Genomic DNA, 11,663 nt, shown 5'->3' on the forward strand with positions numbered 1-11,663 from the left:
ATCTTTTGCTTAACTCGTGTTATCGAGAAGGTCAATAAAAACCTGATAAAGGCACTCGTCACCTCGCGGCGATATCATCAACATGGTCAAGGTTATAACAAGGTTACGCATTAAAATTTAATGCAATTGTCCAACTAATTCGCCTGGGTGATTTTACTTTCCTAAATCCTCGAAATTAACATCTGTTGCTTTCATGGCGGACACAGGACAGTGAAATAATCGATGAAAGTGAGTTGGGCGCTATCGATTCATTGACAAGCGGGTCGATTACCCAACGTTCATAATTCCCTATTCCACCTAACCAATGGTTGGTCCTGTTCAGGGTCACATGACATGATGACATCAGAATAGGCCTGCGTGGCACTCTTTCAAGGAAATCGGCCATGATGGAAATCAGGAAATATTTCGATTTTGCTGTAAACTTTTCCGAAGAAAATGCATTTATTTAGGTAAGACCTTATAAAAAATATCTTGTGATGTTGGAGTAAAATCAGAAGTACGTCCTATTTCATTTTGACCAAGAAAACTGATGCTAAATTCATGTCTTTTGCCACGTGTGCGGGCGATATCATATGCCAGAGAATCGAAGAGAAATGGGGCAGCCAAAGAGACCTATTTTTTACCCAATAATGACCTGATTTTAGGACCTAAACAGAAAGTCGCCATTTTTGGCATATGTGAGAAAAGTTCTACCCTCAGGACTGCTGGTACCCCCCCCCCCCATGCCAGCTCCATCACGTTCTTGCAACCCCGGATGCAAATGAAACTTGCGCCTACACGTTGCAAAATAGTTGACATCGCATTGGTCAGAGGTTGCCATCCAGAGCGAAAACAAGCCTAATAGACGACTTCGCACATGCTCAAATAAGCCTTTATTTTGGGTGATAAACGCACATGCAAATCTAAATAGACGTAGAAAGCCAAAACAAAGTTTGTGCATAGGGGTCAATAAAGACACAACAAACAAAAGAGCACGTGGCGTGTTTCCTGCTGGCCCTCAACAGCTTCTTGCGAAGCTGAGATTAATACATGATAATACCACATGACTAATACCACAACAACAATTCCTCCTTCAGATTCCGCACACAATCGCTGATCGTACCAGCAGTACCAAACTGGTTACCTAGAGCAACAAACCCGATCAAGAAGGCACCTGTCAAAGACCAATGAAGAATGTTTTTCATGAAAGTTTATTCCTCTGATCACTGGCCAAGGGATTCGCAGCAACGGACACAATACTATCATGGTGAGTTGATTACGTTGGCTTCTTGCGAAGCTTTTGGGTAACAACAAACCGGTAAACAAAATACCCCGTCATCGCAAAGCACGTGTTCTTTTGTTCCTCGTGCGTATATTTAGGTTCGTTTGGCTCTGAACGGCCACCTCCGACTTGCGCTATATCAACTATAATCCAGCCAGCGCCACCCATCTTTTGTCATTGTAAAGTCAACAATACAAACGAAAATATTGACACTTTACGGACAATTTTACATCAGCTTTTAACATTTTAAAACATGACTAATACCACCACAACAATTCCTCCTTCAGATTCCGCACACAATCGCTGATCGTACCAGCAGTACCAAACTGGTTACCTAGAGCAACAAACCCGATCAAGAAGGTACCTGTCAAAGATCAATGACGAATGTTCTTCATGAATGAAGGTTGATTCCTCTGATCACTGGTCAAGTGATTCGCAGCAACGGACGCAATACTATCATGGTGAGTTGATTACGTTGGCTGGTTTCAAAGATGGTTTTGATTTTGACACTGAGATTAAGTGTTAATCTTAGTGTTGATCTGTGGCTATTAATCCTGCTATCAGACTAAAACTAATACTTTGTTTTCTCTTAACACTTACACTGACACTAAAACGAAAACTTATGATAAAACCGGGATTGAAATCTGGTAAAGTGTTAGTTTTAACACCTAGATTTTGTCCTATCCTGGGGTTTAAGTGTCACACTTCACTTAGAAATCTAACCAAGGCTGTTACATAACATGTAAACAAAGCAGTTAATTTGCTATACTGGGTGCTTCAGTTTTGATCAAACTTGATTTAATGCGACAGGGTCTAGTCTACAGACCAAAGACTTTACAGACCTCGTTTTTTGGCTCTCACTTTTTTATTAGTGGTGATTTTCATAAAATCTAAAGTGATATCAGACCTCCAACAGTTTCCGCATATGCTCAAAAAGAAATTATGGAAAAAAATTAAATTTTAGTACCTTGATATTGAAGAAATAAAAGTCTGTAATTCTCAGAATTCTAAATAAGAAAAAACAGACCAACCTCAAAGGCAAATTAAGATATTTCAAAAACATTTTTTAAATAAAAGATTAAGTTTATTATGTGAAGGGTGATACAAAGATTATGAATATGTCAACGAACAATCGATAATATCAATAGTTAAAGAATTATCACGAATTTTCTGAACACCTCTCAAAACGTCAACAACAAAAAAAACATGGCCGCTGGGAAGGAAATTTTGGAGAAATTTTCCTTGCTTTCAAAGTCCATTTTTGGCTACTTTTACCGAATGACAACTTGTAATTTTGATTTATATCGAAAGCTTTAATAATAAACTTCACAACAATTCCATTCTGAATTGATTTCCGTTGTTTGACAAAAGAATACAAAGTGAAATTCTTTGTGATGATTTTGACATAAAAATCATGCATGTTGTAGCCTAGATGAATGAACAGTGAAACCATGATGTGTATCCTATTCTCAAATTGTGCAGTAAAGCCATATATTACTTGATAATTAGGCTCCTCTGTGATCTCAGTGAGATGTGTTCATTTGATAATTAGGGTTCTCTTTGATATTTGCCTCTCTTTGATCCCATGGTGAGATGTGTTCATTGGATAATTAGGCCTCTCTTTGATCTCATTGGATAATTAGGGTTCTCTTTGATATTAGTGAGATGTGTCATTAGACTTCTCTTTGATATTGGTGATATGTGTTCACTGATAATCAGACCTCTCTTTAATGAAGGTGTATTCACTGGTTAATTTAAATTTTGATCTCATGGCGAGGATGTGTTCATTGGATAATTAGGCCTCTCTTTGATCTCATGGTGAGATGTGTTCATTTTTGAATTATTAGAAGTCTCTTTGATATTGGTGAGATGTGTTCACTGATAATCAGACCTCTCTTTAATCAAGGTGTATTCACTGGTTAATTAAAATTTGATCTTATGGTGAGATGTGTTCATTGGATAATAAGGCCTCTCTTTGATCATATTGGATAATTAGGGTTTTCTTTGATATTGGTGAGATGTGTTCATTGGATAATTAGACTTCTCTTTGATATTGGTGAGATGTGTTCACTGATAATCAGACATCTCTTTAATCAAGGTGTATGAAGAATCCTACCTAGAGGTGAGGGTAACTCAACCTCCTCCCCCTCCATAATAGTCCCCTTCTTGTTACTCAGTTGACGCATGTGGAGAGTTTATGAAGAATCCTACCAAGTGGTGAGGGAAACTTAGCCTCCTCCCCATCTATAAGAGTCCCCTTCTTGTTACTCAGTTGACACATGTGGAGAGTTTATGAAGAATCCTACATAGAGGTGAGGGTAACTTAACCTCCTCACCTCCATAAGAGTCTCCTTCTTGTTACTAAGTTGACACATGTGGAGAGTTTATGAAGAATCCTACTTAGAGGTGAGGATAAATCAGCCTCTTCTTCCTCCATAAGAGTCCCCTTCTTGTTACTCGGTTGACACATGGAGAGAGTTTATGAAGAAACCTTCTTAGAGGTGAGGGTAACTTAACATCTTCCCCCTCCATCAGAGTCCCCTTTTTGTTACTCAGTTGCCACATGTGGAGAGTTTATGAAGAATCCTACCTAGAGGTGAGGGTAACTAAATCTCTTCCCCGACCATAAGAATCCCCTTATTGTAACTTAGTTAACACATGTGGAGAGATAATGAAGAATCCCACTTAGAGGTGAGGGTAACTTAGCCTCTTCCTCCTCCAAAAGAGTCCCCTTGTAGTTACTCAGTTGACACATGTGGAGAGTTTATGAAGAATCCTACTTTTAGATGAGGGTATCTTAGCCTCTTCCACCTCCATAAGAGTCCCCTCCTTGTTACTCAGTTGACACATGTGGCGAGATTATGAAGAATCCTACCTTTAGATGAGGGTATCTTAGCCTCTTCCTCCTCCATAAGATTCCCCTCCTTGTTACTCAGTTGACTCATGGAGTTCATGAATAATCCTACCTAGAGGTGAGGGAAACTTAGCCTCTTCCTCCCCCATGAGAGTCCCCTTCTTGTTACTCAGTTGACACATGTGGAGAGTTTATGAAGAATCCTACCTAGGGTAGGGTAGCTTAGCCTCTTCCTCCTCCATAAGAGCCCACTTCTTGTTACTCAATGGACACATGGAAAGATGTTCTGAAGTATCCTACTTAGAGGGTAACTTAACCTCCTCCCTCTTCATATTGGTTACCTTCTTTTTAGTCAGTTGACACCTGAGGAAAGTTTAGGAAGAATCCTACCAGAGGGGAGTGTAACTTAGCCTCTTCCTCCTCCATAAGAGTACCCTTCTTGTTACTCAGTTGACACTTGTGGAGAGTTTATGAAGAATCCCACCTAGAGGATAGGGTAACTCAACCTCCTTCCCTCCATAAGAGTCCCCTTCTTGTTATTCAATTGACACATGGAGAGATGTTATGAAGATTCCTATTAAGAGGGTTACTTAGCCTCCTCCCCCTCCATAAGAGTCCCCTTCTTGTTAGTCAGTTGACACCTGTGGAGAGTTTAGGAAGAATCCTACTTAGAGGGAAGGGTAACTTAGCCTCTTCTACCTCCATAAGAGTCCCCTTCTTGTTACTCAGTTGACACATGTGGAGAGTTTATGAAGAATCCTACCTAGGGTAGGGTAACTTAGCCTCTTCCACCTCCATAAGAGTCCCCTTCTTGTTACTCAGTTGACACTTGTGGAGAGTTTATGAAGAATCCTACCTAGGGTAGGGTAACTTAGCCTCTTCCTCCTCCATAAGAGTACCTTTCTTGTTACTCAGTTGACACTTGTGGAGAGTTTATGAAGAATCCTACCTAGAGGTTAGGGTAACTCAACCTCCTTCCCTCCATAAGAGACCCCTTCTTGTTAGTCAATTGACACCTGTGGAGAGTTTATGAAGATTCCTCCCTAGAGGTGGGGGTAACTTAGCCTCTTCCGCCTCCATAATAGTCCCCTTCTTGTTATTCAATTGACACATGGAGAGAGGTTATGAAGATTCCTACTAAGAGGGTAACTTAGCCTCCTCCCCCTCCATTTTGGTTCCCTTCTTGTTAGTCAGTTGACACCTGTGGAGAGTTTAGGAAGAATCCTACTTAGAGGGAAGGGTAACTTAGCCTCTTCCACCTCCATAAGAGTCCCCTTCTTGTTATTCAATTGACACATATGGAGATTTTTGAAGAATCCTACCTGGAGGGGGGGTAACTTAGCCTCCTCCCCCTCCATATTGGTTCCCTTCTTGTTAGTCATTTGTCACCTGTGGAGAGTTTAGGAAGAATCCTACTTAGTGGGAATGGTAACTTAGCCTCTTCCACCTCCATATTGGTTCCCTTCTTATTAGTCAGTTGGCACCTGTGGAGAGTTTATGAAGATTCCTACCTAGAGGTGGGGGTAACTTAGCCTCTTCCTCCTCCACAAGAGTCCCCTTCTTGTTACTCAGTTGACGCATGTGGAGAGTTTATGAAGAATCCTACCTAGAGGGGAGGGTAACTTAGCCTCTTCCTCGTCCATAAGAGTCCCCTTCTTGGTACTCAGTTGACACCTCTGGAGAATTTATGAAGAATCCAAACCAGAGGGTAACTTCCCCCATGAGCCTACCAGCGTCATCATGATTTTGTCTGCAACATTTTATTTGTCCCTTTCCACTCCCACAGAGGCATTGGTCAGCCAAAATTCCTTTTTACTCTTTCCAGGTCGTTTTACTCAAGTCCCGGTTCCTGTTTGTGCCTGTGGATCATCTCCTTGTTGTTCTTGGTCCACACCTACAATACTGGCACGATTTCGATTGAGTTTGGGAGGTCCATTAGCAAAATTTTCAAAAATTCTTTTATCTTATATTTTCAGATGGAACCGCATACACACCACGCGTCAACGAAGACAACCGCCATCTCGAGAGAGGAGGAAAACCATTATGGAATCTTTGCTCACAGTTGATCAGTGCTTCAGGCAAGACCTACACTTTGTAAAACTGCAAGCCAAACACTAGTTACACTTGTCAACGGTTCTGCCACAAATGATTACAAATCGATTTACAAGTTACGACGCGACAGGCTTTAAAGCGTTGCTTTTACACAAGACAAGATTTTATTCGTACAGAAAAAGTTGATAAGCATAAAAATACATGGCAGAGCAGAAACATGACAAGTGCAACTAGATACTAGTGAGGTTTCGCATCCCTAAGATATAAATCTACGTTTACGCTTTGAAATTTTAAAAATCGTAACGAATTTTAGCTCTTCTGGTTAAAAGGAACCGATTTCACAATGTTGCGAAGGGCGCGCAAAAGCCTCAGTGCAGAAAACTGCCCAACATGTATGTGCGTCATAGAGGCGTTTTGGAAACGTAAATGTGATTGCGAAACCTCCCTACTTTCCAATGCATGACACCTGACAAGAACCTGGAGGGTTGAACTTATATTGTGGTTTATTGGGGAGGGGGGGATGAAATTATTGGAAAAATGTTTAATTCTTCATACTTTTACTGATACCTTTTCATGAAGCTTTTTTCATCAATTGCTGTAAGAAAAAATACTTTAAAAAGGCATAGTTTCTTGGCTTCTGATATCTTTCGCAATAACACCTGTTTTGCTGTTAAAAGTTTTAAAGCTTTTCGTATAAAAAAAGTGAAAAAGTAGAGGCCGACGAGATTCGAACTCAAGACCTCTGGGTGGTAAGTCACAGGCTCTAACCACTACGCCACCAAGCCACACTCCAAGTAAGGCTGCAAAAGAGCGTGTGCCTGAAGTTTAGGCCAGACGGCTCATTGAAGATTTATGGTGAATTGGTTGAATAGGCAGGTTACGAGATCCTTTGTCAAATAAGGTGTGTCCATTTCTTCTGCAACAACACACAATTTGTAGATTTAATTGAATGAGACGTAGGCCTATTTCACAGCAATACATTGTACAGAATTAGATTTAGATGGATTGAACTGATTCAAACTATGTAAGAAATACTTTAATCTCACTTCAAAAGACCATCTCATCGAAAGTTATTATCAATTTTTCAGTACCGGACACCGGGTGTTCGGTATTGCTGATTCATGAGGAGGGGGCGGGGCGGGGTCTACTGTAGACCACATTAGAAAAACTAAAGCTTAAAAATGCCTTTCTACCATTTTGATTGGGAGATTGTGGGGAAATATATGAAAAATGGTCTTATATATGTGATTTTACAGCGTTTCGCCTCACTATGTATCTGTGAAAAAACATTTATGTATATGTTATACGATTGCCTAGAAAGAGTAGTAATAAAATGTTATGTTTGTAATTTCGTCTTCTATTTGGTTTCTTCACTTTGATGTGTTGCCTTCACTTCGATCTATGAAGATAGCAAAGGCAATCAATAAAGCTGAAGTAGTCAAATCGAGGGTCTTATGCAGAAAGTGCACTTTACCGAGTTTTGAGAAATTGAGGTTTACAGTTGAACATTACTGTAAAAACTCAATATTGCCCAATTTGCCACCAGATGAATTATCCCTGTCCCCACCCCGTCATAAGAATGTTTTCGGTAAAAGTGCACTTGTATCTTTCTGCATGAATGTTGGTGACACACATACGCGTCAAAATGTCCAGAGTGCAAAAGCACGTCGTTTTACGCTCTAGTCTGTCATCGGCTAAACGGTTCACCTCCACATAAGCATTTCACGCGGTAAATATTCCACAGAGTCTTTAATTCTCCGTTGGCAACGCTCAACGTGAAATGACAAAGACTGTGTGTGATATATGCCACGTGAAACGCTTATGTGGTGATAGACCTTACAGGTTTGTCACAAGTACTACAAAACTGAAATCTACCACTTGTCAAAATACACAAAATGCTGCAAAAAGCTTGACGTCGAGTGAAACCATTGAAATGGTTTCATATCGAATTTATCAATAACAAGAGTGTTTTGGACGACATGTCTTAGATCCTCCAAGATTTCAGTATCTCAAGTTTTGTTGTACTTCTGGCACACCTCAAGACCCTCGATATATGGCTTGTTATTCGTTGCAAAATTCAATAGTTATTACCATTCAGTGTTTATTTTCATGTTCAATAATTAATACTTTTGTTTTCAAGGTTTTTATTATGTGCGATACAAAGATTGTGGTAATGTTATCACATATCTTTGGTAGACTTTCTGTACAACTCATGATATTTTGCCATGTGTATAGTGTGAGATATTTATATGCGATGCAGAATTATCTATGTTGACGTTAGCTCCGTTGAATTGTTGGCAAATGGAGAAAAGGGTCTTTGAAACTGCTTTGATAGGTTGTTTCAAAGTTCCTTTTTTATCCATTCAACGATTCAACGGTTGTAACATCACACATAAACACTTCTGTCCAACATATAAAATATTCTCTGCACTTTGGCATAATAACATGAATTGCACACAAAGTCTTCCAAAGTATGTGGAAACATCACTCGTAATCTTTAATTGAGTCGCACATAATAGAAACTTTGAATTCAAATGTATCAATTGAACATGAAATAAACATTGAATGCAATAACTATCGAACTTTGCAATGAATAACAAGTCATAATGACTTCTTCAGCCTTCTAAAGGACAAGGACAACCTCGGATCAACGGATTTTTTCCAAAAAAAGGGGGACCCTCAGAATATAGGCTATCTCCAAAAACGTCCAAAAAAAACTCGAGCGTGACCTCGCTCCGTAACTTTGCAGAAGAATAAAGTTACGAGGGGAGGTCACGCACGATTTTTTTTTCGAGTTTTGTGGACTTAGCGTATTTTTCAAGGATTTTTAAAGGAAAAAAGAATGACTCAGCGATTTTGTACTTAGCGTATTTTTGAGAAAAAAGGATGACACAGCGATTTTGTACTTAGCGTATTTTTGAGAAAAAATCACAGAAAAAAGAATGACACAGCGATTTTGTACTTAGAATATTTTTGAAAACTTTCCAAGTAATGAAAACTATGCCAAGAAAACATTTTCATGTTTCTGTTTTCAAAACAATTGAGAATGCCACGGAAGAAGTTTCATACTGAAACACTGAAGGAGGAAAATCTTTTCAATTAAATTAAAAAGATAAAGAAAAACATTTCAGAAAGCTGAGGACTGATTGTGTGCTCCCATCGTAACTTGGTTGACAATAAAAAGTAAACATGTATAAGAATTAATAACTTTTATTAATTAGTTCAAAAGATCATACAGATTAAATGAAGTTACAGATACTGAAGAACTGAAATCGAGTCGCCATCGTATGGACAAGAGCTGCTGAGAATGGGCTGGATAGAGCACGTGAACAAGTTCTTTGGCGTCCTAGAAATATACAAAGAGAGACAATGTTTGATTATGAAAGACAATGTTTGATAACAAATAATATCATAAGTCATATTCAGTACAGAATAGAGATGTGGCAAATGTATACGCTTACGCCACACACGATCAAAAAAATCGAAACGACAAGAGACGAAGGGAGAATTTTCTTCGATTGTCACACTTTATCAAATACAAAAGCAACCTTTTGAAAACCACATTCTTTTTAACCACTCAGCTGGTGTGATAGCAAATCAAATATCCGATGCAGAATTAGTCCTTCCCTTTAACAGAGCTGCTGTTCGCAGTATCAAAATAATGTAGTCTTAAAAAAACAATAGACGATTTGTGAAAATACATTTCGGCCATTTTGAAAAGCCCTTTTATGACATAAAAGTCGTGTTTTAAATTAAATCATCACCAAAAGCATTCAAAATATCATGAACACTGGAAGACATGGACAACTTCAAGTAAATTGTTTGAATAAGCTTGTCCATATTGTTACTTTTATGCCATGGTAAACATACATGTACGTTGTCTGTGAAAAGGGTTTATTGTCAAGAAGTTTTTTCCGACCCCAGTGACATTTTATATGGTCTGTTTTCCAGACCCAAGATGGTACAGGTGGTTGGCGAGGAGCCTATTTGAGTATCAAAATGTGAAGTAAATCAGGGTTCATATCTATGAAATATCAAATTTCATAGTTCATTTTCCTGGGCTTCATTGAAGATTTTAAAAGAACTATAATATTACTTACAGTTTTTGTTCATGTCAATTGAAATGGTTTGTTCTTCCTGGGACACACTGAAACATTTACGACTAGGTGTCTCTAGTTGACTGGTGTCTCTAGACAAGCATGGCTGGACCAAGGATTCTGCAAAAAAGACAGCACACAAGGATGAGTAAAGTAGGTTAATTTGTATTTTGGGGCACTGAAATGAACTTTATCTACAGGACACGAGCAGTAATACTCAGTGAAGATCTAAAAAATAAAAAAGAGAAGGTATCTCCCCAGAAAGCGAAAATGTCTCCAAGAGCCATCCTAAGACCAGGTTAGGTAGTTGTATTTCGTGGTGGTTTCATGCAAAAGACGCCACGGCGATACTACACCCCCACGTTCTATTCTACAAGGATTACTGCAAGCGTTAGCAACATCAGTGGCTTTACAAAAAATGTATCGGACTTCATCCAAAAATCTGTTGTAAACGGACTTGGGTTCCAGAGGGGCTAACATGAATTACATGAAGAAGCATACTGCATGGCTGTACATGTATACAGAGAGTAAACTAAAATCCTAATTATCTTGGAAATTACAACATATTTTAGACATAAAACCTCACAGTGCCATGGTCTGACTACTTACCAGCGTCATCATCACAATAATGTTGCAGAAACGGGGCAGTTTTGCTCAAAATAACTGAGTTTGTTCTTGATAGATTTCACGAAACCTTCTTCAAAATGGCCACCTCTGGGTCCACGTGGACCCCGCAGAGTTTTCTCGAAAGAGTCGTTCTTTGTCAAGGGCGTACACGTAATCGATCGTGTTACGAAAGTTAAAGAAAAGCTGAACAGCTGAGGAAAAGGTTACCCGAAATAGGCCTGGAATGACAATGCCTGTATGAACCCACCGTAGGGGTCTAATTTTAATAGTATACTCAATTTCACGGTATCAAAAACACGAACGTTGCGTTCAGACCTTATTGCACGCTTTTCGGCTCTGCCACTGGACTATAGTCTACATCCTCGCAGGTCCGTTTTGTCAACATAAGATGATATGGCGGGCTGCTATTTGTTCCAGACGCCACCGCTTACTAAGTGGCGTGGGCATGAGCGCGGGGCATGAGCATCAGCTTTCTACCTGAGGAAAATTTTGTCTCACTTCCTTGCTTAGATGATGTACCCATGTCATCTGTACCAACAGGATCCAATGTTGTTTTGTTTATCATAGCAAACAAAGGAAACAGTTGGCACAAACAGCTGGATGATCTCATTGAAATTTCCCTCGTTGCACTTTTGGCTTGGAATCCTGGTGAAGAACCTATATATTCAATGTGGGCCGATGAAAATGACGCTACTAAAAATGCAATTGTATTATTAAAAACTACGTCGATATATTGGCATGAAATGTATTTAGATTGATATTCGCAACATTG

General features: G+C 39.2%; 2 long non-coding RNA genes across 2 annotated transcripts; one reads left to right on the plus strand and one right to left on the minus strand.

The window, feature by feature from the left end:
* Nucleotides 1–45: 45 nt before the first annotated feature.
* LOC135501525 (uncharacterized) lies at nt 46–7,478 on the plus strand. Its single transcript, XR_010449603.1, has 4 exons — nt 46–449; nt 1,077–1,246; nt 1,549–1,722; nt 6,092–7,478. It is a non-coding gene; the product is annotated as an uncharacterized LOC135501525 (long non-coding RNA).
* A 1,950-nt stretch (nt 7,479–9,428) lies between these two features.
* LOC135501162 (uncharacterized) lies at nt 9,429–11,009 on the minus strand. Its single transcript, XR_010449570.1, has 3 exons — nt 10,874–11,009; nt 10,268–10,384; nt 9,429–9,513 (listed from the first exon to the last, which is right to left on the minus strand). It is a non-coding gene; the product is annotated as an uncharacterized LOC135501162 (long non-coding RNA).
* Between the last annotated feature and the right edge of the window lie 654 nt (nt 11,010–11,663).

The sequence above is a fragment of the Lineus longissimus genome, chromosome 17, assembly GCF_910592395.1.
Source record: "Lineus longissimus chromosome 17, tnLinLong1.2, whole genome shotgun sequence".
Lineage (NCBI taxonomy): Eukaryota > Metazoa > Nemertea > Pilidiophora > Heteronemertea > Lineidae > Lineus > Lineus longissimus.